General features: G+C 50.6%; 1 pseudogene; it reads right to left on the minus strand.

Annotated features, from left to right (window-relative positions):
• LOC146862847 (uncharacterized) overlaps positions 1-891 on the minus strand; it is a 100,593-nt pseudogene extending 99,702 nt beyond the window's left edge.
• Positions 892-6,000: the final 5,109 nt, after the last annotated feature.

Below are 6,000 nucleotides of genomic sequence, written 5' to 3' on the forward strand. Positions count from 1 at the left end.
CAAATGACGATTAACTATTTTCACCTTACACATGTTGACCTGAAAAAGCACTCACTTATGAGCCAGTTCCTCCCTGCATAGCGTCATCGCCCCTACCAGGGGAAACGGTTCCAAGAATGCGATGCTCCTGCCATTGTTCTGCACACCAACTCCCTTGCCAATAGTCCAAAACCTAAACTAACCACCGCATCTGAGAAAATGTGGACATCCCACTCCAAGTATCCTTGTTGTGCCAGAGGGATACCATTGAATGACTGTAAGAATATGCCCCAGAATCTCAAGTCCCCCTTGACCCTAGCTGATAGCCGCAGGTGATGATGAGGCAAATGTTCTCCCACCGGCGTGCGAGCCTACCTCCTGCAGAAAGACCTACCTGCTCCTGACTACCCTCTAGGCAAAGTTGAGGTACCCCCAAAGGACTTGGACCTCCTTGACTTTAACCTTCTCTCTGGGAAGCATGTTACTCAACAATGCCAACATTTCTTTTTTGTCCGGTGGAAATTGTGCCTCCATTTTCACGGTGTCATTTTCAATACCCAGAAATTGCAACTCCGTGCTAGGGCCCACAGTTTATTCTGGGTCATTGGTACCCCGAGGTCACCCATGAGCTCTTGGAATCTTACCGGGGCATCCAGGCAGTCCACGTAGTCATGTGAACCTACAAAATGAAATGATCTAGCTACTGGGTACCCACCGATGCCCTGAACACCCTGTGTATAGCCACTGCAAAAAGGAGCAGAAGCATTCAAACAAAGCACAGGAAATTGAACAGCCCCTTGGCACAGCCTTGTCCACATACCACTTACCCTCAAAGCAGATGCCCAAGAGTTGAAAATCCTCTGGGTGGACTGGAAGCAGCCGAAAAGCAGACTTCCCATCGCACTTTGCCATTTAAGCACCTTAGCCCGTCATCACTAACGGCCACATCAGCCGAGGAGAATGACACCATGGCCACTTCCTCTGCAATAAAGTCATTCACAGACCCTCCATCTTTTCAGCAAAAGTGCGGAATTAACTAAAATTGCCCTTCCTCCTTCTTGGACACCACTCCAATTGCAGGCACAATCAAATCACGATGATCTAATCCAAAAAGCTAGCCCGCCATCCTACCCTGTGTAGCATCGCGCTACAAATAATCACAGACACTACTTGTAGTTACAACTGGAGCTTTATTCTCTGCATCCAGCCTCAGCCCTGTCCCTACTCTAACTGCCCTCATCCTGTACTGACCCCTCCTCTTCCCCTCCACCCAACTCGCTCCGCCCCCCCCAACTACTAGACTGCTAACTTCATTACATCTCCCCTTTTCTTAATAAAACAAACAAACAGTGCTTCAGTCCATCTCTACAATGAGTCTCTTTGGTGGCTGGATATCATGACGTGGCCGCAATTACATGTTCCCAGTGGACACACTCGGCACGGGCTCACTCTGCTGACCTCTGCCTTCTGTATCACCAAGGTCAGGTTCTTCAAGTGCGGGAGTGCCAGTCGGGCTCATCCCAGGTCCTTTTATGTCTCGCGGACACCTCTTGAAGTGGGAGATGTTCCTGGTGATTCTGCGTTGTTCAGATTCCGCCGTCAACATAGTGCCCTTCTGTTGGGTAACTAACAGTGGCTCGTCACGGAATCGGGAATCAGTCTTTCTCTGCTGCTCCTGTTTGATGAAGATATGATCCCCTTCATGCAAGGATGGAGACCTCGCTCTCCTTTTGGCATCGGCATACGATTTCATTCTGTCCTTGTTATGCTTGTCAGTCACAGCCATTTCCTGGTGAATGTGATTTGGCGATACCGCTTGCAAGGCACCTTCCCATGTCGGGATGCGATTTCTCATTGGCCGCCCTAGCATGAGGGTTGCAGGGCATTGTCCGGTGGTTGAGTGGGGAGTTGTCCTGTAAGCTCTGAGAACTTCATTCAGAGCTGCCTGCAGTTCTCTCTTCTCAGCAGTGGCTTGCTGAAATGTCTTTTTGATCGTAGCCATAAATCTTTCAATGGTGCCATTTGCTTGTGGCCAGAGTGGTGTGACTTTTCTGTGCTTGAAGTCCATGTGTTTCGCAAAGGCACTGAATTCGTGTCCATTGAATGGGGGCCCATTGTCCGTTTTGACTTCTTTGGGGACACCCCATGTTGCAAATACCTCATCTAGCACCTTGAGAGTGCAGGAGGCGCTTGTAGACGATATTATTTGTGCGATGGGAAATCGTGAATATTCGTCAATTATGGCAACCACATATTTTCCATACTGCAGCGGTCCATAAAAGTCCATGGCAATTTCTTGCCACACTCCACTGGGTAGGGTGGTCATTTGTAGTGGTGCCGGTGGATTGCTTTTGCTGGTCAACTGACAGAGGTGGCAATCCTTTAGTGTAGACTCCACCATTTGATCCAGAAAGGGGAACCAGACGCGTTCTCATAGAGCTCGCTTCGTAGATACTACTCCTCTGTGGCCTTCATGGGCCAGATTGATAACTCCCTGCCGTAGTTGACTGGGGATGACAAGTCGTTGACCTCTTAGGATGACTCCATCGGTGGTGACCGACAGTTCATCGCAGACGTGCCGGAATGCTTGTATCTCTTTCCGGATTGTAGAGTCTGTGTCTTCTTCTTGCGGGTTATATCTCCATCTATTAGTTTGGATCCGGTGGAGTACCATTTGCAAGATAGTGTCTTGGGCGGTGACCTCCCGAATGACGTCCATGGGAATGGCAGGTGGCAATGCTTGGTCAGCCACGAAGTGGATATACTCCTCAGCAATCGATGGTTTGGATTCTGAAGATGGCTGAGGGTGGCGGGACATGTAGTCAGCCGGGTTCTCCACCTTCCCCGGTTTATGAACAATAGTGAAAGTGTACTCCTGAAGTCTGAGACCCCATCTCTCAATTCTCGGAGGCATCTTGGATTTCGGGTTGCCGTAGATGGTGATCAACGCCTGATGATCAGTGATCAGGGTAAAGTGCTTGCCATATATGAAGACATGGAAGTGTTCGCATATCCAGACTTTCCTTCTCTGGCTGCGAGTACTTCTTCTCGGGAGCAGACAGGCTGCGGCTGGCATAGGCAACGATCCGCCTCTGGTCAGAGTCATTATCATATTGAGCCAAGATGGCCCCCAATCCAACGGGGCTGGCGTCGACGGTGATCTCCGTCTTCCGTTGAGGGTTGAAGTAGGAGAGGCTGTCGGCCGACTCTACAGCACGCTTGATGTCCTTGAACGCCCGCTCACACTCAGGGGTCCAGTCAAACGGTTGACCAAGCTTGGTAAGAATCCGAAGGGGGTGACTGATGGTCGTATAGTCACGGATGTAGCGGGCACAGTAGCTGGCCATCCCTAAGAAGGACCTCAAGTCATTGACATCCTGCGGACTCTTGGTATTATTCAAGGTCGCGATCTTGTCCGTGTCAGGCTTCATGCCCTCGTCTGAGAAAATGTGGCCAAAGAATTTCAAAGTGGCCTGGTGAAACTCACATTTCTCCTTGTTCAGCGTCAAATTCGCATCCAACAGGGCATGGCAAACGCGATCAAGAGCGATGTCGTGCTGGCGAACATCAGACCCATAGACCAGGATGTCGTCGCTGTAGTTTAAGGTGTTGGGGATGTGTTGAATGATTTGACGGATTGCCGCCTGAAAGATTTCCGCGGCAGACGAGACACCAAAGTTCAGCCGCTTGTACCTAAAAAGTCCTAGGTGAGTTGCAAACGTGGTGATGTAGCGAGATTTGGTGTCTAATTCTAGCTGGTGATAACCTTTGTTCAGGTCTAGCTTCGAGAAGACCCTTGCGCCATTCAGTGCAGCAATCGTATCGCTCAGATGCGGTCCAGGGTGTTGCTCCCGTTCAATTGCGGTGTTGGGTAGGCGCATGTCAACACACAGTCTCACCTTGTTGGGAGTCCCTTTTTTAGGTACGATGACCACCGGCGACACCCAAGGGGTCGGGCCATCCGTGCGCTCAATGATGTCTGCGGATAGAAGTTCCTGAAGTTCGTCCTCGACGGCACTTTGAAGATGAAATGGAACACGTCGTGGGTGCTGCGCAACGGGTTTGATCTGTTCGTTAATGTGCAGCCGAATTTGACAACCTTTCAGCTTGCCTAACCCTCGAAATAATTTGGGAAACTTGCTGACACAGTTCTGATTGTCGTTGACTTTGAATAAGATTTCCACCAGACGAAGACGCTCCGCAGTGGGGAGGCTAAGTAGGCAGTCGGCTTCAGGCCCTTTGATGACATGTATGACCGCCTGTATGGTGATGGGTGAGTGTTGTGTGGAATTTGCCCAGGCAGGGGAGTGGTTTTTTGGCCATCCACGTGAAGACGCGGACCGGTGCAAAAGTTAGTGGGGGTTTCGGGACCATTTTCTCGTGTTCCGTAACTGGAATATAGTTCAGCGAGGCTCCGCTGTCCATTACAAATTTGGTGTCGTGATTCCCCACTCTAATGTCTAGGCATGGATACTTTTCAGTTGATCAGGGTCCGCAATCATGTTCAAGTATTCCACAGTGTAGGTCGAGTCTTTGGAGGAAGATGATCTCGAGTCCCGAGATGGGGATCTGCGTTCCCATCGTGACCTGCGTGATTCCCGGCTGGAATGTGATGAGCCTGGGGACCGCATGAACTCTCCTTGAACAGCTCGTATGTGATGTTTCCTTGCATCTGAGCGGGACGATCTCGTTGTTCGCACATTGCTTCGAAGTGGTTGGATTGCCCACATTTCCTGCATGGCCGGACAGGTGTCTATATGAGGATAGTCATATCCACACCGATAACATCGTTTAGTCCTTTCTGGCTTTCGGTCCCTTCGCCCTGGTTCTCTTCTCCTGTACTACGGGCGTCGTTGGCGAGACGACGGACTAGGTCTCCATTTATTCTCCTGCGAATACTTCCTTCTGCTACGAGGTTGTTCTTGAACGCGGTGTGCTTGCTCATGACTGACGTTGTGTCCTGTTTCAATGGTGGCGGCGTGTTCCTCCGCTTGGTCGTATATACGAGTCATTTCTTCAATCTCTTTCAATTCGTGGGGTTTCCTCAGTAGCCGTCTCCTCAGTGTTTCTGAGTGACAGCCAGCTATGATTTGCGATTTGATGGCAGCGTCAGGCGAGAAGGTTTCAAACTCACAGTGTCTCGACAGCCGTCGTAACCGGGTGATGAATGCACTCATTGCTTCCTCTTTCCCTTGACGCGCTTGGTGAAATGCGTGGCGCTCATAGTCCACTTTTCTTTTATGGAGAAACTTCTTGTTCAGTGCCTCACGCACTTTGTCATAGGTTCCAGTATCTGCAGGCGAAAGATCCTTGATGATTTTGCTTACTTCCCGGCCTGCTAGGTTGCGGAGGGCAATTAACTTCTCTTTGTCTTCCGTCACTTTGGATCCCTCGATATAATCTTCGAAGTCTTCTAACCATTCTTGCCACTTGGGGCCCATACTCCCTCCCGTGGTCACGGTCAGAGGTTCCGGAGCTCGCAGGTGTGATCCTCCCGCGACAAGGGGCTTCCGCTGTGGTGAGGTGTTTGGGGTCACCATTGTCTCGTTTTCTTTTCACCCTTTTGTTGGTGCCTGTTTCTTTATTTATTCTCGCCAATGCTTGTTTATTTACACTTGACAATGCTTGTTTACTTCTTCTCGCCAATGCTTGTTTCTGTTGCTGTATGCCTGACTTCAAAATGGCCGCTCTACAACAATCAAGGGGTCTGTCTTGAAGTGCCTGACTCCAAGATGGCCGCTGTCACTGCATGCACACGAGGCTTTCTCTCATGGCTCACTCGGTCCTCTTTCACTCTGGACTCACCGGCGGGCAGCTTCAGAGGGTAGCACACATCAGGACCTGCTTCTCCCCAACGGCGGCTACTACCAGGTGAGGTTGGGGTGGGCTCCCGCCTTATTCTGCAGATTCCTGCGTTTCTTCTTGCGACAGCGTGCCAAGACTCACGCATCAGGCGTGAGATCTTCCGACATTGACGGGCACTCAAGCCCGGACTTCAAGGCGCGCTCGGCTGTGCTCACC

The sequence above is a fragment of the Triturus cristatus genome, chromosome 2_2 (genome assembly GCF_964204655.1).
Source record: "Triturus cristatus chromosome 2_2, aTriCri1.1, whole genome shotgun sequence".
Taxonomy (NCBI): domain Eukaryota; kingdom Metazoa; phylum Chordata; class Amphibia; order Caudata; family Salamandridae; genus Triturus; species Triturus cristatus.